The following is a 22307-nucleotide window of genomic DNA, read 5'->3' on the forward strand; positions in this document are numbered from 1 at the left end:
CACTGGAGGGCAGGGATGTGACATCCAGAGGGACCTGGACAGGCTGGAGAAGTGGGGCCGTGCAAACTCGTGAAGTTCAACAAGGGCAAGTGCAAGGTCCTGCACATGGGTTGAGGCAATCCCAAGCACAAATACAGGCTGGGCAATGAGTGGATTGAGAGCAGCAGGGAGAAGGACTTGGGAGTATTAGTGGATGGAAAACTGACCATGAGCCAGCAATGTGCACTCACAGCCCAGAAAGCCAACTCTGTCCTGGGCTGCATCAAGGGAAGCGTGGCCAGCAGGTCAAGGTGATCCTCCCCCTGTACTCTGTTCTTGTGAGACTCCACCTGCTGTGCTGTGTCCAGCTCTGGGGCCTCCAGTGTATGAAAGACATGGACCTGTTTGAGCAGGTCCAGAGGAGGGCTGCGAGGATGATCATGGGGCTGGAGCACATGAGGACAGGCTGAGAGAGTTGGGGTTGTTCAGCCTGGAGAAGAGAAGACTCCAGGGAGACCTTATAGTGGCCTTCCAGTACTTAAGGGAATGGGGAGGGACTCTTTATCAGAGATTCTAGTTATAGGACAAGGAGTGATGGTTTTGAATTGAAAGAGGATAGATTTAGATTAAATATAAGAAAGAAATTCTTCACTGTGAGGGTGGTGAGATGCTGGGACAGGTTGCCCAGTGAGTTGTGGCTGCCCCCTCCCTGGCAGTGTTCAAGGCCAGGTTGGACGGGGCTTTGAGCAACCTGGGCTAGTGGAAGGTGTCCCTGCCCATAGCAGGGAGTTTGAACTACATGATTTTTAAAGGTTCCTTCCAACACAAACCGTTCTATGATTCTATGATCTCATCATAAAGCTGTGGTCCTCAATGTACTTCCTGAGCCAGCCAGTTTTACTGACTTGGTTCATCAGTGAAAAATTTTACATTTTCTTCATTATTTCTGAAAGGACAGTCATTATTAGGTCAGCTGGAAACCAGCCCTTTCCCAGCTCAGTTATGCTGACTTCCTACAGTGGAATGCACTTCAGGATGGATTTGAGGTTTGAGCAGATACCATTAACAGCAGATACCCCATTCACAAAGAATGAGACTCTCCCCCATATCCTGCTATGGGGTTTGTGCATCATAAAGTGCCCAAGCAACATAGGCTTGGTGATTGCCCCATTTCGATCCCATTGCTTAGAGAAGCACCCAAGGGGAGGTGCTGCATGAGGCACAAGCAAGTCTGCTGTGCTGGTGAGCAGGGCTGCCCAGAGGAGGTGGCATGAGACAGCAGGAGGTGATGGTAAGGGCTGACATGTGTCAAAGACAGTTTTGTCACTTATGCAAGGAGTTAAATCCCCATGCAGCCATCAGCTGTTGGCATCCAGGGAGCTATGGATAGGGTCTCTGCCCACATTTACTATTTTTAGCTCTTTTTGCAGCATGGATCACGGCGCCTCAGGAAGTCCCAGGTACCAGAGGTGAGGGGACAGGGGCGATCAAGGGAGCATAAGTCAGAGGGATGTGGTAGGGTGTTAAAATTCTGGGTGCAAGGGATGAGATGTGGAAAGAACAGCCACTGAGTAGAAAGTGACAGTATAATGACCCCACTGAAGCTCAGGAAGTCTCCAGGCCCTTCACAGTGACTGATTTTTAACCTAAACTCCTATTCCTGGTGCAGCATCGCACAGCGATGTAAGCTCCTTAGATGTAAGCTCTTTGGTGGAGTGAGGTCTGGTGCCCAGGTGCCTCCTGGGAAGTCTGGCCTCAGGCACCATGGTGGGATGGGCATGGGCAGCACAGCTGCCTGCACGTGGCCACAGGCAGTTTTAGGATTTGTTTTGTAAAAGAGCCAGTGTGTTGGTGTTAGTGTGTTGTGCTCCACAAGCACATGAAGGCAGCTGGAAGTGCAGGAGGTTCTGCCCACCCTGGAGAAGCGTGTGCCATGTGCTGGCAGAGACCTGCGCTCGAAGCCCAGCACTGAGCCTCCATCACCGCCAGGCACATCTGCACTGTTTACTGCTGCAAACAAACAAAGTCAAAGTTCTTTGTGCAAATGTGAAGATTGTACATGGTGAATCCAAAGCAAGCATAGACATTGTGTCTCAAACAAGAGCACAACAACAAAAAGGATTTTATAATGCCTATTCTTTTTTTTTTTTTTGTCTGAGATATTTCCCCATCACCTCCAGTTGAACTCACTCTCCGTTTGCAAGCTAGGGGATCTGGCTAATCAGCAATGTTTGCAAAGCTTTCTTAGCTCTCAACAAATGCCATTTCTTTGCTGTGTTTGTCAGTGTGGTGGAGTGATTATTGCTGAGATCTGAGATGCGATTGCCCGTTTTCTGGAGGAGGGGGGTGGGGGGTTGGGGAGATAATGTAATAATGAAATCCATTGTCACAAATAAATCCGTAGGAGCATTTAGATGTTTTTCCCCTTTTTCTGACCCACTTGGTCCTCACGTGTCTGGCTGTGTCGAGAGGGCTGTTGACACTGTGGGAAGGTAACACAAGGGCGGTGAACAGACCACGCTGCAGGTTTGGTGAGTGAGATGAATCTTGCCTATTCCCAGTAAAAGGAAATAGAAATAAAAATGTATTCTGTTTAGTGCCAGTGTGCATGAAATGCTTTCAGTGGTGAAACCAAATCCCGCCTGCCATCCTCCCACAGGATGACCTGGGCATCCCTGCACTAGCAGTCAGAGAATTTCTATGGAGCAGCTCCTAATTTCATAAATGAACTGCAGGGTGAGAGGAGAAAAGTATTTGGCCCCCCATCCTCATAGAGAGCCCAAGACAACCCAAGGTCCCCCAGGTTCGCAGTGCTGGTGCACTGTGGCTGCAATACCCATTCTGACTGCAGTGTGTGTACCTTCCTAATGCAGCACCAGATTTCTCTTTCCTTAAAGACAACAGATTTCTTTCTGTGATGAATCTCATCACTAATGTCCTTATTATTTCCAGATTGCTTTTATTTTAGGTACTTCTCCTATTTTGTCCTTACTTCCTCAGTGTGTCATACTACCTACTTCATGTTTACTCTGCTTTGTATTTTTAGCCTGGTTTCCTAAGGAAATGATGCATCGTTCTGCCTGTGGCTCCATCTATATCCTATTCCTCCCCCAACACCAAAAAAACCCCCAGAATTGGTCCACCCTAACTGTAATTGATGGAGAAGGAAAGATTTCCAAGATATTTCAGCAGACAGGGTCCCTGAGCTGATGGAGAAGAGTGTGGTGCCCTTTGTCTTCTCTCCCTGCTTCATTGTCAAAGTGCTGCTCAGCTGTGGCTTCAGGAGAAGGGAGGAGGACCTCATCTACCCCTTTCTCCAGCTGCCATAAATCACACAAGATCTGTGGTAAGGACCAGCTTTAGGTGCCTCCTGGTTACTTGAGGGCAGCTCAAGCGGCCTGGGGTTGTGGCATCTCAGCATCCCCATCCGACTGGCCTTGGAGATGCAGGCAGAAACCAAAAGACTTGTGTCCTTGTAGACAGCCCCTGGGCACAGAAAGAGGAAAGGAAAGGGAGAGTTTAGGAAGGCACGCTTGCAGGGCCGGAGCAGTGGCCCGCTCTTTTCCTGGGGGTGGCCGGTGGGTGGAGGAGCAGAAAGGAACAAACAAGGCTTCCAGATGAGTTCATCTCCTCTCAGATCGTGCTCATTGAAACACATCTGTGTTTCCAGGGCTATGCGCAGCAAAAAACGCCTTCGTCAGCTCTTGTTTTCAGTTTTGTGCGTTGGCTATTTGTATGGTTCCTTTTTTCCCCCCTTCAAATCAGATCCTCTGGTGTATAAGGGCTCAGTTCAGCCAGAGCTTCATCCAGAAAGCTGCTTCCAACACTTCCTAATCTCATAAACAAGAAAGAAATGACTTAATACTCGAGAACAGAAATGGTTTTGTTCAAGTGCAGAAGTGGCACTCTCAAAGAGACACCTTGCTTGTGAGGGTGTCTTCTGAGGGGCTGCAAACAGCTGACAGCAGAATGATGTTTTCTAATCCAGGTAAATTATATTTTATTGTGAAATAGCACACAGCAATAATTACTGTATTTGTGTAGTACCACAGGATGCACAGCCAGAATTTGGCAGGGAGCTGATTAAATCACCGAGGTTTAATTGAAGGGTTTGATTGCATTCCAGCTCCAGCCATCAGCATCTGCAGTGTTTGTGTTGTCGGCTGGTTTAAAGGCTGGCACATCCCTGTGGTCCAGCAGCCCAGGGTGATGTTGTCCACAGGTCATTGCCTGCCTGTCTGTAGCAATCTGCATCTTGCCAGCCTGAAGATGCCTGGGCTGAGGGACACCTCATTGCCTACATGTCACAGCTACAGGTTTCCTGGCAAGACTCATGATAGGAGATGATGATCTTGAGGGCATAGCAATAAGAGCCAAGTGCACGCATGAGGATCTCAGGTTTTGCTTACCCAACCCCGTAGTTTCCAACTTGTCAAGAAAAAGCTCCAAAATGTCCTGCACTAGAAAAGCTCAAAGTCCCAAGAACAAATACAGGAATGACATTTTATGCATTTAAGTTCATGCATTTTTACCTCCAGAGCTTTCAGCTGATCATATACATTTTTGAAATCTTTCAATAAGAATGCTAATGCTTTTCCAGGGATTGATGATGTGATGCTTCAAAACAAACAGCAGCAGCTCAATGTTGCCTTTGCTACACTGAAGCCATCAACTTCACTCAGGCTGGTCCCCAAATTCCTACATCAATTTATTTTCCCTGTGATTTCTCTGTGCCATCAGGGAAGTTTGGTGCCCTCAGTGGTAGCCCTCAGGGGAAGTTGTTTGTCCTGGAGGTGCTGCCCATGATAGCAACCAAGGAGAGAACTACTTCATCAAAGCAGGAGCTGCAGAGCAAAAAGCAGAAGCATTGCCTCACAGACATTCATTAACATCCAAAAAACAAATGTTGACTCAGTCGTGTTTGTGAGCTTTTCTTTTTACCCTCTCCAAACATCCCAGCTGTACAGCAGAGTATGTGTGAATAGCTGAGGAAAATTATCTCTAACCGCAGCTAGTCCCCTAGATAAGATGTATTCTAGTATTACTCAATGTTGGGAAGCTTGCATTGCCGTTCAGCAGAGGAACTGAAGAAACAGGGTGCACAGGGCAGAAATAGCTGTCCAGAGTGAACACAGTCTCACTCCCAACCCTCCCACCTGACTGCCCATGGTCTGTACTTTCAGGTGAAGCCATCTGGGATGAGAAACAGCCCTGGTCCCCAGACACTTAGAACCATGTTGATTGCATGAGCACGACAGCACATGTGACCGTGAGTGATCTTCAGAACATTACTTCAGCTATATGAAAAAAAAAAAAAAAAAAAAAAAAATAGAAAATTCTCCAGTGTCTCCTGCATTTGAGAGTTCCACATCATGCCCATTCACTGGGAGCAAATTCAACATATATGAAGCAGTTATAAATGATTTATCCCAGTCACCAGTGTTTTTACAGTGCCAGACAAATTTCTGTTGTGCTACCAATCTATTACCTAAGTCTAGAAATAACAGTTCATCTCATTAGAGATTCGAGATTTAAAGAATTCGTACCTGGGGAGTCTGACCTTCATACTCAACTAATTTTAAAATGCATATTAAAAAATACTCCACTCAGCACACTACTGGAGAAAGCTGCCCCAAAAGAGAAAGCTTTTCGACATCCACAGACCTTCCAGCATGCCCTGAGAGCTCTCCAGTCAGGCTGTACAATAAAGTCATAAAAAGCAGGGCTGAAACAGAACTTGAGAGTTTGGCTACTGCACTGCCTTGCCCACAGGCGCATCCTCTCCCAGGCTATCCCTGATAGGGGTTTGCCCAACCTGTCCAAAAAGCCTCTAAGGAACGAAAACCCTCATGGTAAAGACTTTGATATGCCTCTCACTGCTGTGTAAGGCTGTGATTCCTCCAGATTTCTCTTCTCTATACTGAATAAACTCAATGGTAGCATTTTTAGGGTGATCTTGAGGAACACTCATGCAGAGATGTAGCTGAGCCTGGGGATAAGGAAGCCTGGGGTAACATTTCCTACAAGCTCCTGTGGAAGGGAAAAAAAAAATTCTTCTGTAGAAGAGGAAAAAACCCCTTTTTAGGCCACTCAGAATAAATGTTGCATCCAGAAGCTTTTAATTTGTTAATTGCACGTGTATCTTCTGCACAACCAGGAAAAAACGTAATGGGAGCTTCAAAAAGCAAAAGAGGCAGTTGTTTGTTACATTTCCTAGGGGAACTCTGAAGCTAAGGTACAATCAAATCCAACAGGAATATTCTACCAGGAGACTAAAAAGTCCCTTGAAAACAATACTGAAATCATATAATCACAGAACCATAGAATGTTTTGGGTTGGAAGGGAGCTTTAAAGATCATCCAGTTCCACCCCCCTGCCATGGGCAGGGACACCTTCCACTAGCCCAGGTTGCTCAAAGCCCCGTCCAACCTGGCCTTGAACCCTGCCAGGGAGGGGGCAGCCACAAATGACATACTGAATATTCTCAGTGACAAAGTGTCCTCCTGATGGTCAACATGGTCATATACTCAGCATGGCAAGAATGAGAGGAAAAACAGTAAGCATACTCTTGTTAGAGGGAAAGTCTCTCCAACATGGATTTTACTATTAGCAATAGTAAGAGTTGTCTAGTGGGATACTTTTGAGGTAGGATTGAGGAGCTCAGATAAGAAGAAAATAAGGAAAGACTAACTGAAAGAAAGCAAAGCAGGTAACATTTTTTTTTCCTACAGTAGAAAGTATTATAGAGCTCCCAGACACATAGTGCATTAGCCTCATTCTTAATAAGAAGGGCTCCCCTGGAAAGAGATGGAGGGAAACTTCACTGAGGCTCTGTCTAAAAATGAAATGGACATTGTATAAAGAAGAAAATAGAGATGACTTGACTATGGATGGACAGACATGGGTCTCGGTTATGGTACTGGCCTGGCAGTAGCTCTGCTCACTGAGTCGGTGAACTTCCCTCTACTCCAGTGGGTGTTTTCCATGACTAAGGACAGTTGGCATTGACCCAGGCTGTTAAGCCCTTGGAATATGGCCCTGACAGCCCTATCCCAAGTGCACCTTATGTCTCACACATTTCTGTTCCCTGTACCCTGTCCCCAGGAGGGTAAGAACCCATTGCACTTACTGTGTGCCAGGGGACCCCTCCCAGCTCTGCTCCTCTGGCAGCCCAGGCGCTCCAGGCTTGGTCTGCCAAATGCACTGGCCTTGGGATGCTGTGCAGGACTTAGGATGCAGGACTTGGGATGCCGTGCTGATATGCATACTTGGAGAAGGGTGTGAGTCCCCAGCAGGATCAGAGGATGGGTTGGCTGCTGTCCTACAAGCCCTGGGAATGAAACAATGGCAGAGTCTGCCACAGCGCCTGCGTCAGCTTCTTCAGAGACACAGTTTGGGCCAGAAGTCTCCATCACAGCCTGAGAACCCTGCCTGGAGCAGATGAAACTGTGAGCAGACTGTTTGTGTATCGGCACCCTCCTTCCCACACAGACATATGCTGGAGGAGAAAAACAAGCTGCCTCTCTCCCAGTCCTCGTACAGCCTCTGGCTCTCTTGCCATTGAACTGTTATATTAATGCCAAGATCTTAAAGGCAATCTCTGTTGTCCCTCCACAGGATGGCTTTACTCCAGGTGCAGAAGAGATCACGTTTTGCAAAGGGGCATTGGGTGGGTGCTACCAAGCTGAGGAATGGGGGCAGTGGAAAAAGCAAGAGGTGTGGAAGGTGAGTTATACAGACAGAAGGAGCTTCTAGGAGAGAAAACATGCAGAAAAGAGGGAAAAGCTCAAAGAAAGCTCACTGCAGGTAATAGAGTTCTGTAGGGGCAACTCCTCTGCAAAGGGAGAGTGAGGGCATCTCCTCCATGGGGTCATCACATCCTCACCCACTTCTTCAGGGATTCACACTCCCATGTCTTGGCAGGAGGAAAATACTTTAATTGATTGAATATTTTTCTGTCTTGTGTAACAGCTGGATATGCTACATGTTCGGTAACGGGATTTTCACTGTCCTATAGTTCCTTCCAGGCAAGACTTCTGTCTCCCAAAAGAAATAACAACAGTATGAAAATCTGCCTAACAAGTTGTGTTTGTTCATTACTTCATCCCTACCATCTACCACGATAAAACTGGTGTGGAGTGTGAACATAAGGCAGGGGGAAGGCTTGGAAGGAGTGCAGAGGTAAAAAGAAATGGGCTCATTGTTGCGCATTCCCTAGGTCAGCAGGAGTCTTGTGTTTGACAGACCTTTCCCACATGTAACAGACTGTGGCTTTGCCCAGTGCTAGATTGTCTTTGGGAACTTACACAGCTGCTATGCCAAGTTGAGAATGTTCTTTAATTCCTAGAAGCAGCATTATCCCTGGAGAAGAGCAAGAAATGAAGCACAGTGGAGCTAAATGGCACTGGAAGGGACTGAATTTAGCTCTCACAAATCCAGAGTTAGCATTTTCCCCGTCAAACTATCCTTCCTCTCTTGGATTTCTTGCAGAGGTGCTTTGAATACGCTCCAAGTTCTCGCCCAGCCCCACGACTGGAGAAAACCCTGGAGAAATGGTAACTGAGCAGCTCTTCCAGCCAGCCTGACCTCAGACCTTCTTCAGGCCAGCTCATCTGCTTCTGGAGGGGCTGCCAGCTGGCAAGCGCCAGGCTCCCTCACACGAGCTGGCACAACCCAAGGGGTGAATCAGCCCGCTGAGGAGCTCACAGCAAGGATAAACAGCTCTGGGGCTGGAGAAAATAAAATAGTTGGAAATTAATGGGAAAGGAATTGCAGGAGAAAAGTCTTGCAACTCTACTGTACGTCTAAGCCTCAGACATGTATTGCAGTGATCGTTGCAAACACTCTGGTTCATAATAATGTTATTGTGGATGATAAAAGACAGATAAAATACAAGAGGATACAGAAGAAAATATCTAACTTGTCTGAAAATGGTATTCTAACAGAGTATTTTAACTGTTAGAGGAGGATGGGCCAAAGACCAAGTCCTTCCCCACCACTATTTTATATCTGAGTAGCTCTCTGGGCAAGAAAAAATAATGTAAGACCACTGAAACAAAAGAGTTCCTTGTTCTCGGGCAATTGGATGTCAGGGGCTTGAATCAAATCAATTTTTAGCTTTCAGTGGTTTTTGTTGTCTTTCCCCCTGGGAATAGTGAGGTTAAGGAAAGTGTCCTGGACTTGTATGGGATAAACATTTATTTGTATATGACTAAGAGGAAAAAAAAAAAAAAAAAAAAAAAAAAAAACAAATGAATGGGAAAAAAGAAAGCATGGTGGGGAGAAGAGAGTTGCTCTTAGTTGCCAGTTGCTCCTGCCATCTGATCTCATTTCCAAAGTGCTGTACATTTGTCACAGCCACCAGCATCAGCAGACATTGGGTTACCAGACCTGTGCAGTTTCACCAACCAAATGTGGGGAGCTAAAGAGCCAGGGCAGTATCAACAGCTGCAGCTCAGCCCGGACACCATTCTCCAGTGTGTGCTGCTGCTGCTGCTCTTACTGCTAAACTGCTCCCCTTCTGTAGCCCACTGTCCGGATGGTGGGGGAGAACACTGAATGACAGCCTGATCTAGTGGAAGGTGTTCCTGCCCATGTAAGGGGTTGGAATTAGATGATCTTTAAAGTCTCTTCCAACCTAAGCCATTCTATGATTCTATGATTTTTCATTCAATCCACCAAGCCCAGCCCCAGTCAGGCTTGTACTGGGTGCTGTGCACAGGATACCCAAAATGGGGACAGCTCAGCACAGCCACAGAAATCCCTGAAGAAGCCTCTGCGGCTGGTTTTATGCTCCTCAGAGAGCGCATGTAAAGCAAATACATGAAAAATAAGCCCCATTGCCCCCACTTCCAAATTACATCAGCAGCTATGCTTCCTCTTTTCTCCACAATTTTATACAGCTTCCCCCAAGAAGACCAAACAAAACCACCAGCAGACCAAAATTAAAGGGAAGCCCAAAAGGAAACACAAAGAGCTGACAGTTGGTTGTCTCCCGTCAGAGACACTCCTTACACTACCATAGCAGATATAGGCCTTGTGACACCTCACAAGACCTTGATGAGAGCACTGGCTTGCTGGAGGGATGGACAGGACTGCTCCCATCACCCTCCACCTCTGCAGAGGTGGGAAACTGGTGCCTGGATGAAGATCTCTTGTAGGCGGGAATGTGAGGCACATAGGTGGGGGCAGAGTGGGGTTCATTCCCCATCCTGGGGCTCTGACACCAGCAACCTATTTTTTGCAATGCTTCCACTATCTCTGATGGCTTTTCTTGACATCTGTGAGGCTTCAGACTTGTCAAGTGTTAAGTAAGGTATTTTCTAACCTGAGAAGCTTCAAGAAATTGATGGGAGCTTTTTTCCTCCTCTTACGTGCAGCAAGCTCAGCATTTCGCTCTGTGACAGTACAGATGAGTTGAGTGACAAGAGAGACACAGCTTTCACTTGGAGAATTGCACCACTGATTCATCTGTGCTTTTCAAATGTATAAGTACATCTGTTCCAGTGTCCAGCAAACCCATTGGAGAATCAGGTATAAGGGAGGGAAAGGGAGAAAAGGGGCTGAATTTACAATCTCAGAAACAGATTTGTATGGGCCATGCAGTGGCATCCTAACATAATGTGTTTCTACATCCTCCCCCTTGCTATAATTAATTTTTAATCATTCGTGCAAGTTCCCACATATCCTGTAAATCTCTTTTCACAAATTTTGCTTTTAATGAAACCCTTGCTCGCTTTCAAAAGAAAGTTGGTTTAGGGTGTGTCAGAGTTTGTTCATAATGCGTTTTGTTCACAGTAAACAGCATTTCCTTTCATTCCCATCCAGGGTTGGTATTCAGACATCTGCACTCCACAGAAAATAGTGACTCTGGATTTACTGCTGAGTTGCAATGAAGTCACTGACTAAGTTTGCTTTTATCCCAGTGGTGCAGGTTTTAGCCCTTTAAATGCATTAACTCCTTCTTGTTCTGAATTTTATCCTCCCTCCAGTCTCCTTAATTCATATAAACTGAGAACTGCATTCAATAAAAGATTTTATTTAAATAGCTCTACTGCAAAATCACTCTGCCCTGCTGTGTCAGCACCATCACCTTTTTACCTCTTTCTGGATGGCATCTGCTGTAAGGTAACAAGGGGAATGCTCACTCCCCTGTCCTCCAACGTGGCTGTGCCCTGCGCTGGTCCTGCATCCTGGAGACTCATCACCTGCCTCAAATCAATCCATCTATCCCCATCTCAGCTTTGCGGCAGAAACCCACAAAAAATATTTTTCTTGTTGTTACTTCTTGGCGCAGGCTTTTGTGTTTATTTCAGGCCAGGATAGTGGAGTGAAGCACTGCAAAATCTGAGTCTCAAATTCTTCTTTCCAGAAATTAACCACATCAAAAGCTCTGGAGGCAGAGACAGTCTCTTAGTTGATACTTTTCTTGTACAATAGCAAAAGATTTAATTAGTATTAAAGGCAAACTTGAACTTTGTTGCAAAGCTAAAACAGAACTGCCTGGTTCCATACTTTGCTGGAGCTTTGGCCTTGTTTTTATTGTAATTTAGAAAAAATATAAACCCACATCTCCCAGCCATGATCACATTTCATGGCTGTAGATCATGCCTGTGAAATATTAACTTCTCCCTGTCCTCCCTTCTGTGCCTGTTTCATACCCACTTCTGCTGGTATCTTGGACTTCTCTTTGAAAACCTTGCTGGGGGGCTTCAATTGCCTGAATAAGGTTTTTTAGTGGCACTTCCACAGCTTAGGGAGACCGCAGTGGCTGCGACTCTTCCCTGCTTAGGTAGTTAAATTGGTGCAAAGTTGACTCTCAGCAACCTGAGCCTGATGGGATTCAGCAAAGGGATGTGGAGAATGATGTCGATGTTAGTCACGTACCCAGTGCTTCTCTTCTGCAAATCTCAACGTGTTCCGCGAAGGCAGATAAGCTTGGTTATCTCCAGCATGCAGAGAGAGGAAATTAAGAGAGAGAGGCCAAAGGTCATATTTTCCCAAGGGCTTCAGACACCCAAGTGGTTTTACCTCTGGTGAGGTAATTTAAGACCCACTGTGAACATGTGATGAAGTCCCTACAAGAAGTATGAGCCTGTTTCAGGAGAAGCACATCTACCCCCACCTGAAGAAGAACTCAGCAAGTCCCTCTCATTGTAACTGCCACGCTGGTGAGAGCTGCCTGGGGATGATTCACTCCAGATTTATGTACAAGACTTTTTCTCTCTGTTCCTGTCCAGGCTGCTCAATGTCAGGGGATGTTCCTGGGTGCTGAGCTGCCTTGGCTGTGCCCTGGCCAGCTGACAGCAACCCCCTCACCCCTGGAAGAGTGCTCACAGCAGACCCACCTCTGATGGTTGCATCTCTCCCTGGATTGCCCTGTGCGATAGATCTGGCCCCCATGGCAGCAGCCAAACTACCCCAGCATCTGAGAATGAAGGGTGGAGGATGTCTGGGACGGTATCTCACTGCAACTACAGAAATCTCTTCTGAAGGGGAATGCAAAATCTTACTTCTCTGTAGAGCTTTTCAAAATTTCACCCTGGAATGGTTTGCTGTGGGCTTCTTGACAATGTAACCTACCCAGATGAGGCTTCAGTGGTAGGGAGAGGGTTTCTCAGAGGGGCAGTAGCCATCTGGCTACAACCCAACAGCAAAGCCAAGAGTAAAACCTGCCACCTCCTTACCCCTGCTCTGAACCATATTATCGCTGAGTCATAGGACAAATTTCCTCGTGCACAGAAATCTGTGCCAGTGAAGACTCACACAGATGACTGGGATCACTGGTCTGCCTGGAGCTGCGATGGGAAGATGAATTATTGTCTGTCTGAGGCAATGAAGTGGGATCACAAACATAACAGGTACAGAACAAACTGCTTTATAGGTACAGGAGATGCTTCATCCCTTGCCTGGGCCATGGGACTGAGGGATATCAGTCACTGCATTTCTCATTGGTGTTTCTCATATCTAAATTTATATACAAGACCCACAGAGACTCATATAGGTGTGAGCATGACCCGAGAGCTGACTGGATGTCAGGCAAATTCTTTATCCATTTTCTTCTCGTTCATTGTCATTTCTCATCTCCAGCATGAGTGTCTTCAGTCCCCACCACTGCCATCTATCCTTCTCTATCATCTCTTTCTCTCCTTCCTTCTCAGAGGACTGTGTGGAGCCCAAGGTGCTGGAAATTAAACATATTACCCCCACTTATAGCCAGCAGAAGGGATTTCTGCATTTGGAAATGCGCAGAATGGTTCTGGGGTGGAAGAAGAGAGACAAATATGTGAAAGACCAGCAGAGACTGTTCCTGCGAGCAGAAGTGTGGGTTGTTTGAATTTTTATGTATCATTGCACACGCTAATCTTCTCCAGGAGTTCACAGTATCCTTTTTTACTCCTGCAGTCCTCCCTATTTTCTCTTCAATATCATATTTCTGTCCATTTTTTGTTCTCTGCTCCCTGCTCTGCTTGCGTGTCCTGCATACACTGGTGTTTATTTTATTTCCCTCTTCTACCATATGACTTCCAGCATGGTCCTTCCCCTTGCTAGCTGGGGCATGCAGAAGGGAGGATAGCACCTAGGAGCAGCAGGAGCTGCACACCAGGGTTTAGAGGCAGGACAAAAAAACTGTCCTGAGCAGTTGTCCTCTCCCATAGGGCTATACTCATTTTGCCTGATATCTCATACCCTGTGCTCCAAAATTATGTTCTTCTGCCTCTTTCTCTAGAAGATGGTCTGGAGTGGGACCTGCATGGTCCCATCTCTGCTGGAGGCACATCCTTAGGACTCACCTGCATATGAGTTGCCTCAATCCACTTGCTCCAGGGAAAGTGCCTTCTGTCTCAGGCATGATGTCCCCAGCATGATGCACTGAAGTAGAAGTTATCTCACATATATGTGTGAGCTGCAGATGAGAGGTAAAATGCTGAGCCCATCCTGACAACAGGTCAGGGGTGCTCCTTGCTCAAGGGATAAGCTCCTTGACTTGTCCTTTCTTTTCTCTCTCGGCCCTATTCTAGAAATGGTCCAACACTATGGCCCTCTACAATCTGTCCACACTTTACCACTTTTCCACCTCACATCACAGCCTCTGGGCTCAGAAACAGGGCATATCTGTTTCCCCCAGTCCTTCTCTATTCCAAGACCTCCCACATCCTTTTTCTTTAATACAGCCCATAACAAGATTTGCAATATGGTCACAGCTCTGTACTCCTTGCCAGAAATTTTTGCCAAAAAATAAAAAAAAAATAAAATAAAAACAACAACCACACCACAATGTTTGATAAGTTTAATTTATTTAAAACCTTGAGAAGCTTGACTGAAATATTTCCACTGACTCTTCCAGCACACTTCTGGAAGCCTCTTCCTTTTCTTCCTGTTATACTGTGTCATTGGCCACAAGCAAGGAAAAGAGATGCTACTGCTGTCCCATGGCACAGGCAGTCCAGCACAGCCACCCGGGTACACACTACTGTCCTCCTTAAGCTGAGAGGACACTATGATCCCAACTCCCATGTTACTGCCACTGGGGCTTGCCTGGGAAATTTAAAGCCACCAACTGATACCTTGAAGGCTCTGATCTCCATGAAGCTGGAAGGGAACTGTGAAGAGATCCTTGGAGGGGACCTCTGAGACAGTTCAGCTCCAGCATGGTGGCCAAGTCACTGCTGCTGGAGCACAGCCAGGGCTTTGCACCTGAGAAAGCAGCAAGTCGTATTTGCAGTTGGTTTCAAAAGCAGCTCTGTAGCTTTAGCCTGACTTGTGCTGGAGACAGTTCAGCTTCACTGGCAGCTCCTGTGGGCTCTTTTCAGCCCCCTGCTGTCTGTGTGTACTAAGATCAATTTCACAGATGGTTCTGCAGGTGAGTATGTTCCTGGGAGGGAACAGGGTGTAGTTAGTTGCTCCTCTCCTGCTTGGCCCTTTATACTCTGCGGGACCTGCTATGCCTTTACTGTACCACACTGATGCTCACATTTGGGTCTTTAAAAAGTGATCAGCTGTAAGGAAGCTCTAGCTAAACATCTGAACACAAAACTTTTGGAGGACTTTTGAGACACCTGTAGCCAGTCCATGTAGCTGCATGCTCACCACTGAACTGAAACAGTCCCAGAGCGGTGTCCCAAGGCTGGCACAGTGTGGGCAGAGCCTACCGGGTGACTACTGTTGGTTCACGTCTACTGGCTTTTAAACATCGAAGACTGCATGTAAATCCCACTGGACTGTCCCATCCAGCTGCACCATCACCATCCACTGCAGCAGCTTACCACCACGGTAAAGCCTGGGATGCCTGGCTCTCTGGCCACAGCAGCCACAGAGCCACAGGTGTGGGAATATTCCTCTAGACCCTTATAAGCAAGTGGCATCAAACCACCATGACAGGAGTGGGGGCTTTCTCCTGAGGTGCATGGGGACCTGTATCTAAGCAACAGAAGGTCCCACCAAGGCACAGATCAGGAGTATGGGTTTTAGAAAACTGCTCTGTTAATGGCGTCTTTTAAAACCTGGTCTCTTGAGCCCGGTGTGAATCAAATTTCCAACAGCTTTATAAATACGTCACCAACAGGAGGCCTTTAGAGTAAGCATATTGCAGTTTCCTGACATTTTCATTCCTCTGTCTTGACATTTCTGAAGGGCATAAGAGGCCTAAAAAAAGAAACAGCTGCTCCCAGGGCACCATATGTTTTCAATTCCATCCTGCACTGGTGTAATAGATGGTCTTATTATAAATATGCAGCGGTTTTCCAGATGAGCCTCCCCCTCCTCCCTGAAAAGACCTGGTAAAACTGTGCAGAGTGGAGATGACAGGGAAGGAGAACAGGCGGGAAGAGCCCTGGGAGATTTTAGGCACCTATTTAGAAGATCCTGAATATTAATATTCAAGTTACTAACCCAGGCCCTGATGCTGCAAATATTTAAAGAAAAAACACCTGACTCAGGCAAGCAGTTGCACAGCAATGCTTGGCAGAATTTTCCAGCCTCCATACACCATTTCCCCCTACTCCTCCATCCCTCCTGCTGCTTTTTCTGAGGTGCTCTTCTGATTTCTTAAAATGTTTCTGTGGATGATCATTTCTGTACAAGGCGGCACGTGGGTTGAGCAATTGCTCTCAGCAACTGTTATTTATCAGGAGATTTTCATATGGTTCTCTCTGCAAGGGACCGAGGCTCTTGCGAGACTTTGTTCTTTTAAACAGTCAAACAATCCCTAATAGCATTACTATAATATAATATAATATAATATAATGTAATATAATAAAATGCCCTTATTGGTTAGAATAACTGCGGTCTACAAACCAGTGCAGCTGTAGCAAGCTGCAGAGTTGTTCTGGCATTTAAGAGGTTACAGAGTTCCTGTCTGTATCTGGCTGTTCTGGGCATCCTTATGATGATGATTGCCTTACACATCCCTGCTTGCAGTTATTTATACAGTGGTCCAAGCTTAACTGTTCGGACTTTCTGTTCTACATGTCTATTCTGAACTGATTTCTACATGTGTGTGTGGGGGGGTAATTTCAGCCAGAACAGCTGAGAGAAGAAAAATACAATTCTGGTGGCTATTTTCTTAGGAAAAATAAAATGTACTCATGCTTTGGAGTAGGGACTTAAAATCTGTCAGTCAGAATGACCTATACATCAGGATGTGCCCTTGGCCTTATACGTGGAAATCCACCATCACTGAGTTGTTCAAATTGTGTTTTTTGAATTGCAGAAGTGAAGGAGAGATGTGCTGGGGCACAGATGAAATCCCTGTGGGGTTTCTCCACGTTGGTGGAGCTGCCACCTTCCACAACAGTTACATCAACCAGCCAGGCCAACCACTCCAATGCAGAAGGCAAGGAGTCAGATGAAGCAATGGTGATGTTGAGGAAAGACAGAATAGCAGCCTTTAATTTGATGGACCGTTGTGCCCTGAGTACACCTACAAAAATCACAGTAGGTTTTCTCTTTCCAGGAGTTTTTTAGAGGGTAATTTTTTGGTGAGTTGTGTCACCATGTACAGTTCCTTGAGTGTAGCAATCTGCACCTGAGCATGTATAGCATGGAGCTGGAAACCTCATCCACACAAAAACCCCTAACAGTGGGAACCTCAATATCTACATCTTTGCCAGCTCTGAGCTCTGAGTCATGCAACAGAATTCACATTATAGTACCTGCAAGAAAACTAGCTGAGAGATGGGTGGAATAAGAGATGGAAGAAAAGAAATCCCATTAAGAGGGCCATTGAGCTGTAATTATCTTCAACGAGGCAAAGTCCCTAATGAACAAGGAGATCCATGGACAGATTTGGTTCCATAATAGTGTGTTTTGCGCTCCTAGAATAATTTGCATACCATCAACTGAAAATGCCTGTTGATATTTGGTAAAATGAAACACAGAGAGTTTACAACAGTTTCCCACAGTGCCCTGAGTATGTCAGCAACAGCACTAGGGAAAGGCCCCAAAATTCCTTCCAGCCCACCGTTCAGACAAGCTCTATAGGTTGTCTTACACATGAGGACTCAGTCACACCAGTGAGCCCCCAGAGGGTGCACTAGCTGGCTGAGTGAGATGCTCCACGGATGTATATGAGTATATTGGTGAGACTGGTTGCTGGTCCCTCCAGGAGCTCCTGAGACTCAGCACTGATAAACAGGCACTTCTGGTGTGTAAGTCATCTCACCCTCGTGCCTGACACAGGGCAGAGGGGTCTCACCCTGAAAGTATGGGTTTCCAGTAAAAAAACTGTAGCAGTGATAGATGTTTCCTCTCTTAGCAATCCACTCACCCATTACTTGTTAACATGTCGATCTTCGCCATGAGCAAAGACCTAAGGTGTTACAATTATGTATGTCAAATGCTTCTGGAGTTTGACCAAAAGTTACCATGGAGAAGAGGGAAGGGCATGGGCACGGAAAAATTCTGCAAGTGAAACAGCTGCTGTGAAACTGTTTAGGGGGAGCAGGCGGAGGAGCAGGATGCAGGTGAGCCACATACACCAGTATGTTGGCGAGTGCATCTCTGGAGTACAACTTCAACACGTAATGGTCATTACATTTTGAGATCGGGATTGACTACTTCCATGCCTTAGATCACCTGCTTAACATTTGCTTTTTGGTTAGCATCTGTTACAAGTCCAGAATCTGTGTTTAACCTAGAGGATAACCCATTTTGAAATATTAGTGTTGGTTTTAAATAAACTAATGGATTTTCCATCAGAAGCCTCAATATGCAATTTCAGTGGCTAATATCTCTCAACATGGACATATCGTGACTTATTTCAAATACAGATTTCCCCAGGTGCAACTACCAGTCATTGAATCTGGTTATGCCTATGTCTATGTCTATAAAACCTCTTTGTTGTCCAATTATCGTTCCTTATGAAAACTCTTATGAAGAGTGACAAAAGTCTCTCCTTGAACCCAAGGTAAATAGACCAACATCTCCAGATCCCACTGTAAGGCATGCTTTCTCGACCTTTGATTATCCTTGTGGTTCTTTGAGTTCTCTCTAACTTCTAATGTTACAGGATGATAGAAGGACCCCAAACCTGACATGCTATTCTAGAAATTATCAGATTTGTGCAGATACAAAAGAAACATAAACTCCCTAATCTTAGCTGAGACCCCTTTGTTTCTTCAGCCAATTACTAATGAGGACTGGCTGGCCATCTCCTGGAAGTGGGATAACAGCTGGTCACCCCTGCGATGACTTCCCCCAGTTTTGCCCATGTCTTGGTTTCTCCGACAGACAACTACATATTCAAAGTATGACTGAACCGTTGGCCACGTACAGATGTGAACCTCACCTTCAGCTGTCTTGGATATAGCATTTGTTTATGCCCAGCATACATGCAGTTTGGGTCACTATAGATCATCTTTATACACATTGTCCTGCCCTCTTCATTTCTTACCTCTCCCACCATTTTTGTGTCACCTGGAAATGTTATCAGCAATAATCTGTTTCATCTAGACCTGTGACAAAGATGTCCCTGAGAACTGGACCAGTGGAAGACCTTTGTAAGACTTCTTTAGGAAAACACCCATTCAACAATGAGTCTCTATTTATCTCCCATTATACTTTGAGATGTAACATTTCACTGGTTTTTATCCTTTCAGTGTGTTTCTTAAGGGTATTCTATCACTGTACCTTCTTTGTTAGGAAGTGTTAGGAAGATGACTAACATCATCTACCTGGACTTGTGCAAAGCAACGGACAGTGTCCTGCATGACATGTCACTAAATTGGAGAGACATGGATTTGATGGATGGACCACTTGGTGAATAAGGAATTGGCTGGATGTTTGCACTCAGAAGAGTTGTGGTCAATGTCTTGGTGTCCAAGCGGAGAGTAGTGACGACTGGCATTCCTCAAGGGTCACTATTGGGACCAGCGTTGTTTAACATCTTTGTCAGTGACATGGACAGTGAGATTGAGTGCACCCTCTGTGAGTTTGCTGATGACACCAAGCTGTGTGGTGCAGTCAACACGCTGGGGGCAGGGATGTGCCATCCAGAGGGACCTGGACAGGCTGGAGAGGTGGGTCCATGCGAACTCGTGAAGTTCAACAAGGCCAAGTGCAAGGTCCTGCACATGGGTCAAGGCAATCCCAAGCACAAATACAGGCTGGGTGATGAGTGGATTGAGAGCAGCAGGGAGAAGGACTTGGGAGTATTAGTGGACGAAAAACTGACCATGAGCCAACAATGTGCGCTCACAGCCCAGAAAGCCAACCAGGTCCTGGGCTGCATCAAGAAAAGTGTGGCCAGCAGGTCGAGGGAGGTGATTCTCCCCCTCTACTCAGCTCTCATGAGATCCAGCTCTGGAGTATTGTGTCCAGCTCTGGGGCCCCCAGCATAAGAAGGACATGGACCTGCTCAAGTGGGTCCAGAGGAGGGCCATGAAGATGATCATGAGGACAGGCTGTAAGAGCTATGATTGTTCAGCCTGGATAAGAGAAAGGTCCAGGGAGACCTTATAGCGGCCTTCCAGTACCTAAAGGGGGTTACCGGAAAGATGGGGAGGGACTCTATTAGGGAGTATAGTGATAGGATGAGTAGCAACAATTTTAAACTGAAAAAGGGTAGATTTATATTTGATTTAAGATAGAAATTTTTGGCTGTGAGGGTGGTGAGATGCTGGAACGGCTTTCTCAGAGAGGCAGTGGCTGCCCCCTCCCTGGCAGTGTTCAAGGCCAGGTTGGACGGGGCTTTGAGCAACCTGGGCTGGTGGAAGGTGTCCCTGACCATGGCAGGGGGGTGGAACTGGATGATCTTTAAGGTCCCTTCCAACCCAAACCATTCTATGATTCTATGGAATTGGAAGTATAGATTGTATTTATGCAGTTACCCTTATCAAACACATTTGTAAATTCATAAAAATATCACACTGGGTACCCCAGGCCTATTTTTTGTAAAAAAATTAATTGACATAATTTGTATTAAACTTCTTTCATTCCTCATAGTAAAGTGCCATAGCAGTAGTCCTCTATTTCCCTTCAATCAAAGTCAGAGTACTGACTCAGTCTTCACCGGGTCATTCCATTTATCGCTTTCAGAATTAAATAAATATAAACTGAGAATTTCAGGAACTTCATCGCTCCAAAGGCCTCAAAAGGTTAAAATTGCATACACTATAATAGAAAATAAAGCATCAGAATATTTTTTGTCCAACATAATTCTGGGTGAGTTAATTTTCTCCGTAAGTTATTATCTAAACACATTTTTTGAAAGGTGCTAAAAGAATGTACATTAACTTTTCATCTTAGCAACAGTGTTTCCAGTTTTGTCAGTGTATTATCTTTTCACCTATTTAAATAGCTTTTATGTCAGTTTGTATGTGTAGTCATTCAGTACAGGTGAAATTTAAGTATCCTTAAAAAAAAATTAAGAAATAGCAGCACGGATCATACAAAGGACAAAGAGCAAATACCTGTGATGGACAGACAGGACTAGCACAACCTAATAGCAATCCATGAAAGCAAACAAGGGAAATGTCCTTCAAAAAGGGGAGCATGTCGGTTTAAACCTCTATCAAGATCTATCTTATACAGCTGGAACTTCTGCAACCAGTAACTCCAGCTTTCCTTGGTCTTGGCATTGGAAGGAGGAAATACCTTCACAAGGATGAACTTCTCCTGGACAATGAATCCAATATGCTTGCTTTCCAACACCAGCCATTGCATGCTGGCCTCCCCCACATACACGTTCTCCTTTTGAAGACTTGTTTACAACTCTCTACGTGGTTTCTTCTGCTTTTGTGGTACTCATCTTCCAATGTAACTCAACACTGTTAAAACAGTTTTTCAAAGTAGTCCAACCCAGAAAACCTTGTACTTGTCCAGCCCACATGCAAGACAACCGTGTGAATGCAAAGTAGAAAATACTTTATCTCATTGTGCAGATAATCTGTAGAGTTAGTTGATGTTTGATCCACCATCATGGGCAAGCAAACTGTTTGCCAACATAGCCTATGATATTTTTACAAAAATGGGTCTTGCAATATCAGTGTTAACTTCCCTTTAGAGGATGGACACTGAACTGTAGACTTTCCTTATTTTTCTCATAGAAGTTCACAGATGCATCTTGTGCTATATGTAAACTCAAAAGAGTTTATATTCTGAACAGGAAAAAAGTGGGAAAGGGAAAACCTACATGCCCAGATGAAGCAGATTTCTCCAGAACACCAACCAAGTCAGGGATGGAGCTGTCAAAAATGCATGTTGTGGATCCTTGCTTGTGATCTAAGAGGGGATCCTTTGTGGTCTAGTCCCTTTGGGCTGCAGGACAAGGCCTGTAGACCCAGTCTACTGAATTTAACTGGTCCTGAACTGCATGTTAGCTATTAAGAATCATTGTCTGGGGAACAATGTATACCTCTGGACTGAGAGGGAGTTCCCAAGCGTGCCCCACGTGTCAAGTGGCAAGAACTGTGGAGTAATTTCTTACTTTGTCCAGTGACAAAGAGCAGTCAGTTGTGCTGCAGTCACCACTAATAAATTACCCTGCATTTCTCTTGTCACCAGACATGCTTACAAACACACACATTTCCAATATCTAAGCCTTCATAGCATTTATTAGCAAGTGCTGATGTGTTAAGCACCCCACCTCCTTCTTGGGTCTATGTGTAATTTTTTCCTTCTCTTATCCTGTGAAGAACCAGGACATAACCAATCTTGACTCCCTTTTCTCCACTAATGCCTTCAGGCAGAAGCTTTTATGCCTGCAAAACTAGAAGCATCAGCACAAAACTGCCTAGGATTAGCCCCTTTGCCTTTTATGGCAAAACAAACAGGTCTTCTTGAGGTCATATTCAAAATGACTGTGAAAAATGTGATGGGGGAAAGTTTTG

At 45.5% G+C, this 22307-nt stretch overlaps 1 long non-coding RNA gene across 1 annotated transcript; it reads left to right on the plus strand.

Moving 5' to 3' along the window:
• Positions 1 to 566: 566 nt before the first annotated feature.
• LOC113485777 lies at positions 567 to 20174 on the plus strand. The gene is made up of 3 exons (XR_003399483.1): positions 567 to 670; positions 7694 to 7704; positions 20143 to 20174. It is a non-coding gene; the product is annotated as an uncharacterized LOC113485777 (long non-coding RNA).
• The last annotated feature ends 2133 nt before the right edge of the window (positions 20175 to 22307 follow it).

Source organism: Athene cunicularia (genome assembly GCF_003259725.1).
Source record: "Athene cunicularia isolate RWA chromosome 1 unlocalized genomic scaffold, athCun1 chr1_part1, whole genome shotgun sequence".
Lineage (NCBI taxonomy): Eukaryota > Metazoa > Chordata > Aves > Strigiformes > Strigidae > Athene > Athene cunicularia.